The sequence below is a fragment of the Pseudorca crassidens genome, chromosome 19 (assembly GCF_039906515.1).
Source record: "Pseudorca crassidens isolate mPseCra1 chromosome 19, mPseCra1.hap1, whole genome shotgun sequence".
Taxonomy (NCBI): Eukaryota; Metazoa; Chordata; class Mammalia; order Artiodactyla; family Delphinidae; genus Pseudorca; species Pseudorca crassidens.
Window position 1 is genome coordinate 24,954,667 of NC_090314.1, and position 15,680 is coordinate 24,970,346.

The 15,680-nt window shown below is 67.6% G+C and overlaps 7 non-coding genes across 7 annotated transcripts; all 7 read left to right on the forward strand.

Moving 5' to 3' along the window:
- The first annotated feature begins 2,555 nt into the window (after nucleotides 1-2,555).
- Nucleotides 2,556-2,674, forward strand: LOC137213300 (5S ribosomal RNA). Its single transcript, XR_010937940.1, has one exon. It is a non-coding gene; the product is annotated as a 5S ribosomal RNA (ribosomal RNA).
- A 938-nt stretch (nucleotides 2,675-3,612) lies between these two features.
- On the forward strand, nucleotides 3,613-3,731 carry LOC137213301 (5S ribosomal RNA). The gene has a single exon (XR_010937941.1). It is a non-coding gene; the product is annotated as a 5S ribosomal RNA (ribosomal RNA).
- Nucleotides 3,732-6,426: 2,695 nt separating this feature from the next.
- LOC137213677 (5S ribosomal RNA) lies at nucleotides 6,427-6,545 on the forward strand. The gene has a single exon (XR_010938305.1). It is a non-coding gene; the product is annotated as a 5S ribosomal RNA (ribosomal RNA).
- A 926-nt stretch (nucleotides 6,546-7,471) lies between these two features.
- On the forward strand, nucleotides 7,472-7,590 carry LOC137213539 (5S ribosomal RNA). The gene has a single exon (XR_010938175.1). It is a non-coding gene; the product is annotated as a 5S ribosomal RNA (ribosomal RNA).
- A 2,694-nt stretch (nucleotides 7,591-10,284) lies between these two features.
- Nucleotides 10,285-10,403, forward strand: LOC137213302 (5S ribosomal RNA). Its single transcript, XR_010937942.1, has one exon. It is a non-coding gene; the product is annotated as a 5S ribosomal RNA (ribosomal RNA).
- Nucleotides 10,404-13,103: 2,700 nt separating this feature from the next.
- On the forward strand, nucleotides 13,104-13,222 carry LOC137213303 (5S ribosomal RNA). Its single transcript, XR_010937943.1, has one exon. It is a non-coding gene; the product is annotated as a 5S ribosomal RNA (ribosomal RNA).
- Nucleotides 13,223-14,160: 938 nt separating this feature from the next.
- Nucleotides 14,161-14,279, forward strand: LOC137213304 (5S ribosomal RNA). Its single transcript, XR_010937944.1, has one exon. It is a non-coding gene; the product is annotated as a 5S ribosomal RNA (ribosomal RNA).
- Nucleotides 14,280-15,680: the final 1,401 nt, after the last annotated feature.

Consider the following 15,680-nt stretch of genomic DNA (forward strand, 5'->3'; position numbering starts at 1 on the left):
AAACTCTTGAGCACAGGTTCTTGGGATCCACGGAGCAGCGCATGCACATGCAATGGGTGCCTACACAGCTGGCTTGCTTGTCTGTGGGGAAAGGCGAGATGGGTCAGGGCCTGGGTTCCTGAGGGGCTGAGAATCAAGGCAGGGATAGAAGAAAGGGGACAGGCCCACATCCCCTGAACCCACGCCGGCGCCCACTCACCTTTGTGGAAAATACGATTGAAAAGTGCCCTCAAGAATCTCTTCAGATGCCTCCAGAGTTGAGGGAAGAAGGGGAGGGGGGAGGCCGGGAGCAGGGTGAGCCCTGAAATCCAACCCTTGTCCGGTCACACCCCAGCAGCCCTCCCACCTCAGCCCCTTCAAGACCCCAGGGCTCCCCCAGCCGCGCTGCACAGATCCTGCCCTGACCATAGTCACCATGTTGATCCCCACGTTGAGCAAGATGAAGCTGACCGGGATCAGAAGAATTGAGTATCCTTGCTCCTGGCATTTCCTGGGGATGGGGCCAGTGAACGGCTCGGCTCGGTAGTAGTTTCGCTCACCCATGGCCGTTGGTCCCAGGACTGCCTGGGCCCTCTGCCCTCCAGTTTTAACTGGGAGCCAGACTGGGTCATAATGGGGCAGGTGGTGAGGTCACAGTGAGGGAGGGGGATGAAAAGGAGGGCCCAGAGTGGCATTCCCTGGTAACCAGGGTCAGGTAAGCTGAGCCTGGACAGTCAAACAGGGCCCGGCGGCCGGCATACATCCCCTCGAGCGGTCATTCATTCGCTCACCGCCCGCTGACTCACTTGTTCAAATGACACATTGCGTCTCTTGGCCCCTCTTGAGACTAGGAAGACCTTGGCCTCAGAGGCCTGCTGAAGGCCTGGCTGGAGTCCAGAGCCTCAGCCTTCTTCATGCCCTTCACTGGGCCTGGAGCTGGACCTGCCCAGATGTGGAACCTCCCAGTTTGGAAGCAACTTCTTGTATGAGGCTCTCTGTGGACAGGGACAGCTGAGACACAGAGGAGGTGCCCAGAGACCAGGGGTTTGGAGTCTGCAGCTGCAGATGTACTTAGTGCATGGTATAGGACCAGGAGGGGCCTGCTGGCAGAGCTGTGGCCACTAAACCAAAGGGACCCTCAGGCCAAGAAGGGGACACTGGCTTCTTATTGCAGGAAGCCAAGCGCAGGGACCCAGGCTGGCAGAAGTAGTGGCGCTTCCAAGCCACAGACCACCAATGTTTCCTGGACTCTGGTGCTCTTTATTCCTCTCTCCATGCCCTGCCGCCCCCTGCCCCTGCCCCCATTTGCTGCTGGTAAGTTCATTTTCCCAGTCTGGCTCCCGTGCAGAGAGGGCCTGGAGGCCGAGGTGGAAGGTAGCAGCGAGTTGGCCCGCGCTTGGCCCTCCTGCGGTTGCCGCTTCAGCAGCAGACTGTCATACACCTGGTAGTTGGCATTGCCTCCCGGGTTCCGGCTGAGTGGCATGAAGGTGGGCGGGGGTGGAGGGTGCTCGGTAGCCTGGACGTCGGGCAGGAGGTGAGAGGGGCGGAGGAGCAGCGCTGAGCTGGGAGCCGGGGCCCGCTGGTCCGAGGCCTCGGCCAGTACCGTGAGGGAGGCGGAGGTGGCCACAGGGCGCTGCCGCAAGGGCAGGATCTCAGCCCATTCGGCCGCCGGGTGCCGCACCTCGTGGGGATCGCGGGAGTAATCCAAGTGTCCCGCGGAGGGATGCAGGCTGCGGTTGGACTCGCTGTGAGCACAGCTGGGGAGGCTACGTCTGTGGGCCGGTGGGGTGTCACGCTATCAGGCGTCGGGCCGGTAGACCCGAGGCACCAGAGCGGATGGAGGCTCAGAGCCCTCCAGACCCAGACTCCGCCGCGGGCCCAGTTGCCGTCCTTTCGGCCCGCGAGCCCCTCGACCTGCACCTGGCCTCCCCCACCGGCGCCCAGCCCCGGCGCCGCCACCTGTGTGCCGGTGTGTCCCTCCACAGCTCCCTCCGACAAAAGCCCCGCCCCACCACCACCCCGCCCCTCTGACGTGTCACCGCGGCCGGGTGCAGGTGCGGGATCGAGGGCAGGGGCCACTTCCCCGGGCCTGCCGGCCACCAGGGGCGGGGTCCTGAGCTCGGTGGGGGGTGTGGGGGCAAGGGTGGCCTTGCCGGGGCTGAGGGGCCGTGGCGACTCAATGGTGGCTCCCAGTGGCTTCGGGCCAGCTGCTGTCGGGCAGAAGGGCCGGCCCGGGCTGCGGTCGGGCTGCGCCTAGCGCCGCGTGGGCGGGCAGGGCCGATGCCCAAGGGACCGCGGGCCCCGGGCCCTGAAGCCTCCGGGGCCACGTCCCTGTGAGCGACGTGCGGGATCTTGGGCGGGGCGCCAAGCGCCGAAGGGTTTGCTGGGTCAGGGCCGCCCTGGGTTGGGAGGTGGTCGCCAAACCCTCCGCCGCCGCCCAATACCCGAGACCTCCGTTCCCCCTGCCTGGGCGGGCGAGGGGGCCCTGCCGGGGCGGGCTGGCCGCCAGGCTGGCGTTAAGGCGCCAGCGCCAGCGAAACTGGGCCTCAAGAGGCCGCCCGCGGCCCCCCGCCCCCGTCTACGGCCATACCACCCTGAACGCGCCCGATCTCGTCTGATCTCGGAAGCTAAGCAGGGTCGGGCCTGGTTAGTACTTGGATGGGAGACCGCCTGGGAATACCGGGTGCTGTAGGCTTTTTGCCTCCCGCTGCGCCCGCCTTCTCCTCTACTCGCCCGCGGCGGGGGCCGCCGGCTCCGCCCCCGCCGGGCCGCGCTGCAGGCCCCACCTCCTCAGGCCCCTCCCACCACGGCGCGCGCCGGCGGGGGCGCTCCCCGCCGGCCCGGCCGGCTAGGCGGCCAGAAGGCGGCCCTGGAAGGCAGTCGCACCCCAGACGCTCCCGGGGTGGCTGGCCCGGACCCAGACTCCGCCGCGGGCCCAGTTGCCGTCCTTTCGGCCCGCGAGCCCCTCGACCTGCACCTGGCCGCCCCCACCGGCGCCCAGCCCCGGCGCCGCCACCTGTGTGCCGGTGTGTCCCTCCACAGCTCCCTCCGACAAAAGCCCCGCCCCACCACCACCCCGCCCCTGTGGCGTGTCACCGCGGCCGGGTGCGGGAGCGGGATCGAGGGCAGGGGCCGCTTCCCCGGGCCTGCCGGCCACCAGGGGCGGGGTCCTGAGCTCGGCGGGGGGTGTGGGGGCAAGGGTGGCCTTGCCGGGGCTGAGGGGCCGTGGCGACTCAATGGAGGCTCGCGGTGGCTTCGGGCCGGCTGCTGTCGGGCAGGAGGGCCGGCCCGGGCTGCGGCCGGGCTGCGCCTAGCGCCGCGTGGGCGGGCAGGGCCGATGCCCAAGGGACCGCGGGCCCCGGGCCCTGAAGCCTCCGGGGCCACGTCCCTGTGAGCGACGTGCGGGATCTTGGGCGGGGCGCCAAGCGCCGAAGGGTTTGCTGGGTCAGGGCCGCCCTGGGCTGGGAGGTGGTCGCCAAACCCTCCGCCGCCGCCCGATACCCGAGACCTCCGTTCCCCCTGCCTGGGCGGGCGAGGGGGCCCTGCCGGGGCGGGCTGGCCGCCAGGCTGGCGTTAAGGCGCCAGCGCCAGCGAAACTGGGCCTCAAGAGGCCGCCCGCGGCCCCCCGCCCCCGTCTACGGCCATACCACCCTGAACGCGCCCGATCTCGTCTGATCTCGGAAGCTAAGCAGGGTCGGGCCTGGTTAGTACTTGGATGGGAGACCGCCTGGGAATACCGGGTGCTGTAGGCTTTTTGCCTCCCGCTGCGCCCGCCTTCTCCTTTACTCGCCCGCGGCGGGGGGGCCGCCGGCTCCGCCCCCGCCGATCCCCGCTGCAGGCAGTAGGCAAGGTGGTTTACCTGCCCGAGCAGGAAGCTTGGGCGATGGCAGAAGTGGGAAGAAACTCTTGAGCACAGGTTCTTGGGATCCACGGAGCAGCGCATGCACATGCGATGGGTGCCTACACAGCTGGCTTGCTTGTCTGTGGGGAAAGGCGAGATGGGTCAGGGCCTGGGTTCCTGAGGGGCTGAGAATCAAGGCAGGGATAGAAGAAAGGGGACAGGCCCACATCCCCTGAACCCACGCCGGCGCCCACTCACCTTTGTGGAAAATACGATTGAAAAGTGCCCTCAAGAATCTCTTCAGATGCCTCCAGAGTTGAGGGAAGAAGGGGAGGGGGGAGGCCGGGAGCAGGGTGAGCCCTGAAATCCAACCCTTGTCCGGTCACACCCCAGCAGCCCTCCCACCTCAGCCCCTTCAAGACCCCAGGGCGCCCCCAACCGCGCTGCACAGATCCTGCCCTGACCATAGTCACCATGTTGATCCCCACGTTGAGCAAGATGAAGCTGACCGGGATCAGAAGAATTGAGTATCCTTGCTCCTGGCATTTCCTGGGGATGGGGCCAGTGAACGGCTCGGCTCGGTAGTAGTTTCGCTCACCCATGGCCCGTTGGTCCCAGGACTGCCTGGGCCCTCTGCCCTCCAGTTTTAACTGGGAGCCAGACTGGGTCATAATGGGGCAGGTGGTGAGGTCACAGTGAGGGAGGGGGATGAAAAGGAGGGCCCAGAGTGGCATTCCCTGGTAACCAGGGTCAGGTAAGCTGAGCCTGGACAGTCAAACAGGGCCCGGTGGCCGGCATACATCCCCTCGAGCGGTCATTCATTCGCTCACCGCCCGCTGACTCACTTGTTCAAATGACACATTGCGTCTCTTGGCCCCTCTTGAGACTAGGAAGACCTTGGCCTCAGAGGCCTGCTGAAGGCCTGGCTGGAGTCCAGAGCCTCAGCCTTCTTCATGCCCTTCACTGGGCCTGGAGCTGGACCTGCCCAGATGTGGAACCTCCCAGTTTGGAAGCAACTTCTTGTATGAGGCTCTCTGTGGACAGGGACAGCTGAGACACAGAGGAGGTGCCCAGAGACCAGGGGTTTGGAGTCTGCAGCTGCAGATGTACTTAGTGCATGGTATAGGACCAGGAGGGGCCTGCTGGCAGAACAGTGGCCACTAAACCAAAGGGACCCTCAGGCCAAGAAGGGGACACTGGCTTCTTATTGCAGGAAGCCAAGCGCAGGGACCCAGGCTGGCAGAAGGAGTGGCGCTTCCAAGCCACAGACCACCAATGTTTCCTGGACTCTGGTGCTCTTTATTCCTCTCTCCATGCCCTGCCGCCCCCTGCCCCTGCCCCCATTTGCTGCTGGTAAGTTCATTTTCCCAGTCTGGCTCCCGTGCAGAGAGGGCCTGGAGGCCGAGGTGGAAGGTAGCAGCGAGTTGGCCCACGCTTGGCCCTCCTGCGGTTGCCGCTTCAGCACCAGACTGTCATACACCTGGTAGTTGGCATTGCCTCCCGGGTTCCGGCTGAGTGGCATGAAGGTGGGCGGGGGTGGAGGGTGCTCGGTAGCCTGGACGTCGGGCAGGAGGTGAGAGGGGCGGAGGAGCAGCGCTGAGCTGGGAGCCGGGGCCCGCTGGTCCGAGGCCTCGGCCAGTACCGTGAGGGAGGCGGAGGTGGCCACAGGGCGCCGCAAGGGCAGGATCTCAGCCCATTCGGCCGCCGGGTGCCGCACCTCGTGGGGATCGCGGGAGTAATCCAAGTGTCCCGCGGAGGGATGCAGGCTGCGGTTGGACTCGCTGTGAGCACAGCTGGGGAGGCTACGTCTGTGGGCCGGTGGGGTGTCGCGCTACCAGGCGTCGGGCCGGTAGACCCGAGGCACCAGAGCGGATGGAGGCTCAGAGCCCTCCAGACCCAGACTCCGCCATGGGCCCAGTTGCCGTCCTTTTGGCCCGCGAGACCCTCGACCTGCACCTGGCCGCCCCCACCGGCGCCCAGCCCCGGCGCCGCCACCTGTGTGCCGGTGTGTCCCTCCACAGCTCCCTCCGACAAAAGCCGCCCCCCACCCCGCCCCTCTGGCGTGTCACCGCGGCCGGGTGCGGGAGCGGGATCGAGGGCAGGGGCCGCTTCCCCGGGCCTGCCGGCCACCAGGGGCGGGGTCCTGAGCTCGGCGGGGGGTGTGGGGGCAAGGGTGGCCTTGCCGGGGCTGAGGCGCCGTGGAGACTCAATGGAGGCTCCCGGTGGCTTCGGGCCGGCTGCTGTCGGGCAGGAGGGCCGGCCCGGGCTGCGGCCGGGCTGCGCCTAGCGCCGCGTGGGCGGGCAGGGCCGATGCCCAAGGGACCGCGGGCCCCGGGCCCTGAAGCCTCCGGGGCCACGTCCCTGTGAGCGACGTGCGGGATCTTGGGCGGGGCGCCAAGCGCCGAAGGGTTTGCTGGGTCAGGGCCGCCCTGGGCTGGGAGGTGGTCGCCAAACCCTCCGCCGCCGCCCGATACCCGAGACCTCCGTTTCCCCTGCCTGGGCGGGCGAGGGGGCCCTGCCGGGGCGGGCCGGCCGCCAGGCTGGCGTTAAGGCGCCAGCGCCAGCGAAACTGGGCCTCAAGAGGCCGCCCGCGGCCCCCCGCCCCCGTCTACGGCCATACCACCCTGAACGCGCCCGATCTCGTCTGATCTCGGAAGCTAAGCAGGGTCGGGCCTGGTTAGTACTTGGATGGGTGACCGCCTGGGAATACCGGGTGCTGTAGGCTTTTTGCCTCCCGCTCCGCCCGCCTTCTCCTCTACTCGCCCGCGGCGGGGGCCGCCGGCTCCGCCCCCGCCGGGCCGCGCTGCAGGCCCCACCTCCTCAGGCCCCTCCCACCACGGCGCGCGCCGGCGGGGGCGCTCCCCGCCGGCCCGGCCGGCCAGGCGGCCAGAAGGCGGCCCTGGAAGGCAGCCGCACCCCAGACGCTCCCGGGGTGGCTGGCCCGGACCCAGACTCCGCCGCGGGCCCAGTTGCCGTCCTTTCGGCCCGCGAGCCCCTCGACCTGCACCTGGCCGCCCCCACCGGCGCCCAGCCCCGGCGCCGCCACCTGTGTGCCGGTGTGTCCCTCCACAGCTCCCTCCGACAAAAGCCCCGCCCCACCACCACCCCGCCCCTCTGGCGTGTCACCGCGGCCGGGTGCGGGAGCGGGATCGAGGGCAGGGGCCGCTTCCCCGGGCCTGCCGGCCACCAGGGGCGGGGTCCTGAGCTCGGCGGGGGGTGTGGGGGCAAGGGTGGCCTTGCCGGGGCTGAGGGGCCGTGGCGACTCAATGGAGGCTCCCGGTGGCTTCGGGCCGGCTGCTGTCGGGCAGGAGGGCCGGCCCGGGCTGCGCCTAGCGCCGCGTGGGCGGGCAGGGCCGATGCCCAAGGGACCGCGGGCCCCGGGCCCTGAAGCCTCCGGGGCCACGTCCCTGTGAGCGACGTGCGGGATCTTGGGCGGGGCGCCAAGCGCTGAAGGGTTTGCTGGGTCACGGCCGCCCTGGGCTGGGAGGTGGTCGCCAAACCCTCCGCCGCCGCCCGATACCCGAGACCTCCGTTTCCCCTGCCTGGGCGGGCGAGGGGGCCCTGCCGGGGCGGGCCGGCCGCCAGGCTGGCGTTAAGGCGCCAGCGCCAGCGAAACTGGGCCTCAAGAGGCAGCCGTCGGCCCCCGCCCCCATCTACGGCCATACCACCCTGAACGCGCCCGATCTCGTCTGATCTCGGAAGCTAAGCAGGGTCGGGCCTGGTTAGTACTTGGATGGGAGACCGCCTGGGAATACCGGGTGCTGTAGGCTTTTTGCCTCCCGCTCCGCCCGCCTTCTCCTTTACTCGCCCGCGGCGGGGGGGCCGCCGGCTCCGCCCCCGCCGAGCCCCGCTGCAGGCAGTAGGCAAGGTGGTTTACCTGCCCGAGCAGGAAGCTTGGGCGATGGCAGAAGTGGGAAGAAACTCTTGAGCACAGGTTCTTGGGATCCACGGAGCAGCGCATGCACATGCGATGGGTGCCTACACAGCTGGCTTGCTTGTCTATGGGGAAAGGCGAGATGGGTCAGGGCCTGGGTTCCTGAGGGGCTGAGAATCAAGGCAGGGATAGAAGAAAGGGGACAGGCCCACATCCCCTGAACCCACGCCGGCGCCCACTCACCTTTGTGGAAAATACGATTGAAAAGTGCCCGCAAGAATCTCTTCAGATGCCTCCAGAGTTGAGGGAAGAAGGGGAGGGGGCAGGCCGGGAGCAGGGTGAGCCCTGAAATCCAACCCTTGTCCGGTCACACCCCAGCAGCCCTCCCACCTCAGCCCCTTCAAGACCCCAGGGCGCCCCCAACCGCGCTGCACAGATCCTGCCCTGACCATAGTCACCATGTTGATCCCCACGTTGAGCAAGATGAAGCTGACCGGGATCAGAAGAATTGAGTATCCTTGCTCCTGGCATTTCCTGGGGATGGGGCCAGTGAACGGCTCGGCTCGGTAGTAGTTTCGCTCACCCATGGCCCGTTGGTCCCAGGACTGCCTGGGCCCTCTGCCCTCCAGTTTTAACTGGGAGCCAGACTGGGTCATAATGGGGCAGGTGGTGAGGTCACAGTGAGGGAGGGGGATGAAAAGGAGGGCCCAGAGTGGCATTCCCTGGTAACCAGGGTCAGGTAAGCTGAGCCTGGACAGTCAAACAGGGCCCGGTGGCCGGCATACATCCCCTCGAGCGGTCATTCATTCGCTCACCGCCCGCTGACTCACTTGTTCAAATGACACATTGCGTCTCTTGGCCCCTCTTGAGACTAGGAAGACCTTGGCCTCAGAGGCCTGCTGAAGGCCTGGCTGGAGTCCAGAGCCTCAGCCTTCTTCATGCCCTTCACTGGGCCTGGAGCTGGACCTGCCCAGATGTGGAACCTCCCAGTTTGGAAGCAACTTCTTGTATGAGGCTCTCTGTGGACAGGGACAGCTGAGACACAGAGGAGGTGCCCAGAGACCAGGGGTTTGGAGTCTGCAGCTGCAGATGTACTTAGTGCATGGTATAGGACCAGGAGGGGCCTGCTGGCAGAACAGTGGCCACTAAACCAAAGGGACCCTCAGGCCAAGAAGGGGACACTGGCTTCTTATTGCAGGAAGCCAAGCGCAGGGACCCAGGCTGGCAGAAGGAGTGGCGCTTCCAAGCCACAGACCACCAATGTTTCCTGGACTCTGGTGCTCTTTATTCCTCTCTCCATGCCCTGCCGCCCCCTGCCCCTGCCCCCATTTGCTGCTGGTAAGTTCATTTTCCCAGTCTGGCTCCCGTGCAGAGAGGGCCTGGAGGCCGAGGTGGAAGGTAGCAGCGAGTTGGCCCGCGCTTGGCCCTCCTGCGGTTGCCGCTTCAGCACCAGACTGTCATACACCTGGTAGTTGGCATTGCCTCCCGGGTTCCGGCTGAGTGGCATGAAGGTGGGCGGGGGTGGAGGGTGCTCGGTAGCCTGGACGTCGGGCAGGAGGTGAGAGGGGCGGAGGAGCAGCGCTGAGCTGGGAGCCGGGGCCCGCTGGTCCGAGGCCTCGGCCAGTACCGTGAGGGAGGCGGAGGTGGCCACAGGGCGCCGCAAGGGCAGGATCTCAGCCCATTCGGCCGCCGGGTGCCGCACCTCGTGGGGATCGCGGGAGTAATCCAAGTGTCCCGCGGAGGGATGCAGGCTGCGGTTGGACTCGCTGTGAGCACAGCTGGGGAGGCTACGTCTGTGGGCCGGTGGGGTGTCGCGCTACCAGGCGTCGGGCCGGTAGACCCGAGGCACCAGAGCGGATGGAGGCTCAGAGCCCTCCAGACCCAGACTCCGCCATGGGCCCAGTTGCCGTCCTTTTGGCCCGCGAGCCCCTCGACCTGCACCTGGCCGCCCCCACCGGCGCCCAGCCCCGGCGCCGCCACCTGTGTGCCGGTGTGTCCCTCCACAGCTCCCTCCGACAAAAGCCGCCCCCCACCCCGCCCCTCTGGCGTGTCACCGCGGCCGGGTGCGGGAGCGGGATCGAGGGCAGGGGCCGCTTCCCCGGGCCTGCCGGCCACCAGGGGCGGGGTCCTGAGCTCGGCGGGGGGTGTGGGGGCAAGGGTGGCCTTGCCGGGGCTGAGGGGCCGTGGAGACTCAATGGAGGCTCCCGGTGGCTTCGGGCCGGCTGCTGTCGGGCAGGAGGGCCGGCCCGGGCTGCGGCCGGGCTGCGCCTAGCGCCGCGTGGGCGGGCAGGGCCGATGCCCAAGGGACCGCGGGCCCCGGGCCCTGAAGCCTCCGGGGCCACGTCCCTGTGAGCGACGTGCGGGATCTTGGGCGGGGCGCCAAGCGCCGAAGGGTTTGCTGGGTCACGGCCGCCCTGGGCTGGGAGGTGGTCGCCAAACCCTCCGCCGCCGCCCGATACCCGAGACCTCCGTTCCCCCTGCCTGGGCGGGCGAGGGGGCCCTGCCGGGGCGGGCCGGCCGCCAGGCTGGCGTTAAGGCGCCAGCGCCAGCGAAACTGGGCCTCAAGAGGCAGCCGTCGGCCCCCGCCCCCGTCTACGGCCATACCACCCTGAACGCGCCCGATCTCGTCTGATCTCGGAAGCTAAGCAGGGTCGGGCCTGGTTAGTACTTGGATGGGAGACCGCCTGGGAATACCGGGTGCTGTAGGCTTTTTGCCTCCCGCTCCGCCCGCCTTCTCCTTTACTCGCCCGCGGCGGGGGGGCCGCCGGCTCCGCCCCCGCCGAGCCCCGCTGCAGGCAGTAGGCAAGGTGGTTTACCTGCCCGAGCAGGAAGCTTGGGCGATGGCAGAAGTGGGAAGAAACTCTTGAGCACAGGTTCTTGGGATCCACGGAGCAGCGCATGCACATGCGATGGGTGCCTACACAGCTGGCTTGCTTGTCTGTGGGGAAAGGCGAGATGGGTCAGGGCCTGGGTTCCTGAGGGGCTGAGAATCAAGGCAGGGATAGAAGAAAGGGGACAGGCCCACATCCCCTGAACCCACGCCGGCGCCCACTCACCTTTGTGGAAAATACGATTGAAAAGTGCCCTCAAGAATCTCTTCAGATGCCTCCAGAGTTGAGGGAAGAAGGGGAGGGGGGAGGCCGGGAGCAGGGTGAGCCCTGAAATCCAACCCTTGTCCGGTCACACCCCAGCAGCCCTCCCACCTCAGCCCCTTCAAGACCCCAGGGCTCCCCCAACCGCGCTGCACAGATCCTGCCCTGACCATAGTCACCATGTTGATCCCCACGTTGAGCAAGATGAAGCTGACCGGGATCAGAAGAATTGAGTATCCTTGCTCCTGGCATTTCCTGGGGATGGGGCCAGTGAACGGCTCGGCTCGGTAGTAGTTTCGCTCACCCATGGCCGTTGGTCCCAGGACTGCCTGGGCCCTCTGCCCTCCAGTTTTAACTGGGAGCCAGACTGGGTCATAATGGGGCAGGTGGTGAGGTCACAGTGAGGGAGGGGGATGAAAAGGAGGGCCCAGAGTGGCATTCCCTGGTAACCAGGGTCAGGTAAGCTGAGCCTGGACAGTCAAACAGGGCCCGGTGGCCGGCATACATCCCCTCGAGCGGTCATTCATTCGCTCACCGCCCGCTGACTCACTTGTTCAAATGACACATTGCGTCTCTTGGCCCCTCTTGAGACTAGGAAGACCTTGGCCTCAGAGGCCTGCTGAAGGCCTGGCTGGAGTCCAGAGCCTCAGCCTTCTTCATGCCCTTCACTGGGCCTGGAGCTGGACCTGCCCAGATGTGGAACCTCCCAGTTTGGAAGCAACTTCTTGTATGAGGCTCTCTGTGGACAGGGACAGCTGAGACACAGAGGAGGTGCCCAGAGACCAGGGGTTTGGAGTCTGCAGCTGCAGATGTACTTAGTGCATGGTATAGGACCAGGAGGAGCCTGCTGGCACAACTGTGGCCACTAAACCAAAGGGTCCCTCAGGCCAAGAAGGGGACACTGGCTTCTTATTGCAGGAAGCCAAGCGCAGGGACCCAGGCTGGCAGAAGGAGTGGCGCTTCCAAGCCACAGACCACCAATGTTTCCTGGACTCTGGCGCTCTTTATTCCTCTCTCCATGCCCTGCCGCCCCCTGCCCCTGCCCCCATTTGCTGCTGGTAAGTTCATTTTCCCAGTCTGGCTCCCGTGCAGAGAGGGCCTGGAGGCCGAGGTGGAAGGTAGCAGCGAGTTGGCCCACGCTTGGCCCTCCTGCGGTTGCCGCTTCAGCACCAGACTGTCATACACCTGGTAGTTGGCATTGCCTCCCGGGTTCCGGCTGAGTGGCATGAAGGTGGGCGGGGGTGGAGGGTGCTCGGTAGCCTGGACGTCGGGCAGGAGGTGAGAGGGGCGGAGGAGCAGCGCTGAGCTGGGAGCCGGGGCCCGCTGGTCCGAGGCCTCGGCCAGTACCGTGAGGGAGGCGGAGGTGGCCACAGGGCGCCGCAAGGGCAGGATCTCAGCCCATTCGGCCGCCGGGTGCCGCACCTCGTGGGGATCGCGGGAGTAATCCAAGTGTCCCGCGGAGGGATGCAGGCTGCGGTTGGACTCGCTGTGAGCACAGCTGGGGAGGCTACGTCTGTGGGCCGGTGGGGTGTCACGCTACCAGGCGTCGGGCCGGTAGACCCGAGGCACCAGAGCGGATGGAGGCTCAGAGCCCTCCAGACCCAGACTCCGCCGCGGGCCCAGTTGCCGTCCTTTCGGCCCGCGAGCCCCTCGACCTGCACCTGGCCGCCCCCACCGGCGCCCAGCCCCGGCGCCGCCACCTGTGTGCCGGTGTGTCCCTCCACAGCTCCCTCCGACAAAAGCCCCGCCCCACCACCACCCCGCCCCTCTGGCGTGTCACCGCGGTTGGGTGCGGGAGCGGGATCGAGGGCAGGGGCCTCTTCCCCGGGCCTGCCGGCCACCAGGGGCGGGGTCCTGAGCTCGGCGGGGGGTGTGGGGGCAAGGGTGGCCTTGCCGGGGCTGAGGGGCCGTGGCGACTCAATGGTGGCTCCCGGTGGCTTCGGGCCGGCTGCTGTCGGGCAGGAGGGCCGGCCCGGGCTGCGGCCGGGCTGCGCCTAGCGCCGCGTGGGCGGGCAGGGCCGATGCCCAAGGGACCGCGGGCCCCGGGCCCTGAAGCCTCCGGGGCCACGTCCCTGTGAGCGACGTGCGGGATCTTGGGCGGGGCGCCAAGCGCCGAAGGGTTTGCTGGGTCAGGGCCGCCCTGGGCTGGGAGGTGGTCGCCAAACCCTCCGCCGCCGCCCGATACCCGAGACCTCCGTTCCCCCTGCCTGGGCGGGCGAGGGGGCCCTGCCGGGGCGGGCCGGCCGCAAGGCTGGCGTTAAGGCGCCAGCGCCAGCGAAACTGGGCCTCAAGAGGCCGCCCGCGGCCCCCCGCCCCCGTCTACGGCCATACCACCCTGAACGCGCCCGATCTCGTCTGATCTCGGAAGCTAAGCAGGGTCGGGCCTGGTTAGTACTTGGATGGGAGACCGCCTGGGAATACCGGGTGCTGTAGGCTTTTTGCCTCCCGCTCCGCCCGCCTTCTCCTCTACTCGCCCGCGGCTGGGGCCGCCGGCTCCGCCCCCGCCGGGCCGCGCTGCAGGCCCCACCTCCTCAGGCCCCTCCCACCACGGCGCGCGCCGGCGGGGGCGCTCCCCGCCGGCCCGGCCGGCCAGGCGGCCAGAAGGCGGCCCTGGAAGGCAGCCGCACCCCAGACGCTCCCGGGGTGGCTGGCCCGGACCCAGACTCCGCCGCGGGCCCAGTTGCCGTCCTTTCGGCCCGCGAGCCCCTCGACCTGCACCTGGCCGCCCCCACCGGCGCCCAGCCCCGGCGCCGCCACCTGTGTGCCGGTGTGTCCCTCCACAGCTCCCTCCGACAAAAGCCCCGCCCCACCACCACCCCGCCCCTCTGGCGTGTCACCGCGGCCGGGTGCGGGAGCGGGATCGAGGGCAGGGGCCGCTTCCCCGGGCCTGCCGGCCACCAGGGGCGGGGTCCTGAGCTCGGCGGGGGGTGTGGGGGCAAGGGTGGCCTTGCCGGGGCTGAGGGGCCGTGGCGACTCAATGGAGGCTCGCGGTGGCTTCGGGCCGGCTGCTGTCGGGCAGGAGGTCCGGCCCGGGCTGCGGCCGGGCTGCGCCTAGCGCCGCGTGGGTGGGCAGGGCCGATGCCCAAGGGACCGCGGGCCCCGGGCCCTGAAGCCTCCGGGGCCACGTCCCTGTGAGCGACGTGCGGGATCTTGGGCGGGGCGCCAAGCGCCGAAGGGTTTGCTGGGTCAGGGCTGCCCTGGGCTGGGAGGTGGTCGCCAAACCCTCCGCCGCCGCCCGATACCCGAGACCTCCGTTCCCCCTGCCTGGGCGGGCGAGGGGTCCCTGCCGGGGCGGGCTGGCCGCCAGGCTGGCGTTAAGGCGCCAGCGCCAGCGAAACTGGGCCTCAAGAGGCCGCCCGCGGCCCCCCACCCCCGTCTACGGCCATACCACCCTGAACGCGCCCGATCTCGTCTGATCTCGGAAGCTAAGCAGGGTCGGGCCTGGTTAGTACTTGGATGGGAGACCGCCTGGGAATACCGGGTGCTGTAGGCTTTTTGCCTCCCGCTCCGCCCGCCTTCTCCTTTACTCGCCCGCGGCGGGGGGGCCGCCGGCTCCGCCCCCGCCGAGCCCCGCTGCAGGCAGTAGGCAAGGTGGTTTACCTGCCCGAGCAGGAAGCTTGGGCGATGGCAGAAGTGGGAAGAAACTCTTGAGCACAGGTTCTTGGGATCCACGGAGCAGCGCATGCACATGCAATGGGTGCCTACACAGCTGGCTTGCTTGTCTGTGGGGAAAGGCGAGATGGGTCAGGGCCTGGGTTCCTGAGGGGCTGAGAATCAAGGCAGGGATAGAAGAAAGGGGACAGGCCCACATCCCCTGAACCCACGCCGGCGCCCACTCACCTTTGTGGAAAATACGATTGAAAAGTGCCCTCAAGAATCTCTTCAGATGCCTCCAGAGTTGAGGGAAGAAGGGGAGGGGGGAGGCCGGGAGCAGGGTGAGCCCTGAAATCCAACCCTTGTCCGGTCACACCCCAGCAGCCCTCCCACCTCAGCCCCTTCAAGACCCCAGGGCTCCCCCAGCCGCGCTGCACAGATCCTGCCCTGACCATAGTCACCATGTTGATCCCCACGTTGAGCAAGATGAAGCTGACCGGGATCAGAAGAATTGAGTATCCTTGCTCCTGGCATTTCCTGGGGATGGGGCCAGTGAACGGCTCGGCTCGGTAGTAGTTTCGCTCACCCATGGCCGTTGGTCCCAGGACTGCCTGGGCCCTCTGCCCTCCAGTTTTAACTGGGAGCCAGACTGGGTCATAATGGGGCAGGTGGTGAGGTCACAGTGAGGGAGGGGGATGAAAAGGAGGGCCCAGAGTGGCATTCCCTGGTAACCAGGGTCAGGTAAGCTGAGCCTGGACAGTCAAACAGGGCCCGGTGGCCGGCATACATCCCCTCGAGCGGTCATTCATTCGCTCACCGCCCGCTGACTCACTTGTTCAAATGACACATTGCGTCTCTTGGCCCCTCTTGAGACTAGGAAGACCTTGGCCTCAGAGGCCTGCTGAAGGCCTGGCTGGAGTCCAGAGCCTCAGCCTTCTTCATGCCCTTCACTGGGCCTGGAGCTGGACCTGCCCAGATGTGGAACCTCCCAGTTTGGAAGCAACTTCTTGTATGAGGCTCTCTGTGGACAGGGACAGCTGAGACACAGAGGAGGTGCCCAGAGACCAGGGGTTTGGAGTCTGCAGCTGCAGATGTACTTAGTGCATGGTATAGGACCAGGAGGAGCCTGCTGGCACAACTGTGGCCACTAAACCAAAGGGTCCCTCAGGCCAAGAAGGGGACACTGGCTTCTTATTGCAGGAAGCCAAGCGCAGGGACCCAGGCTGGCAGAAGGAGTGGCGCTTCCAAGCCACAGACCACCAATGTTTCCTGGACTCTGGCGCTCTTTATTCCTCTCTCC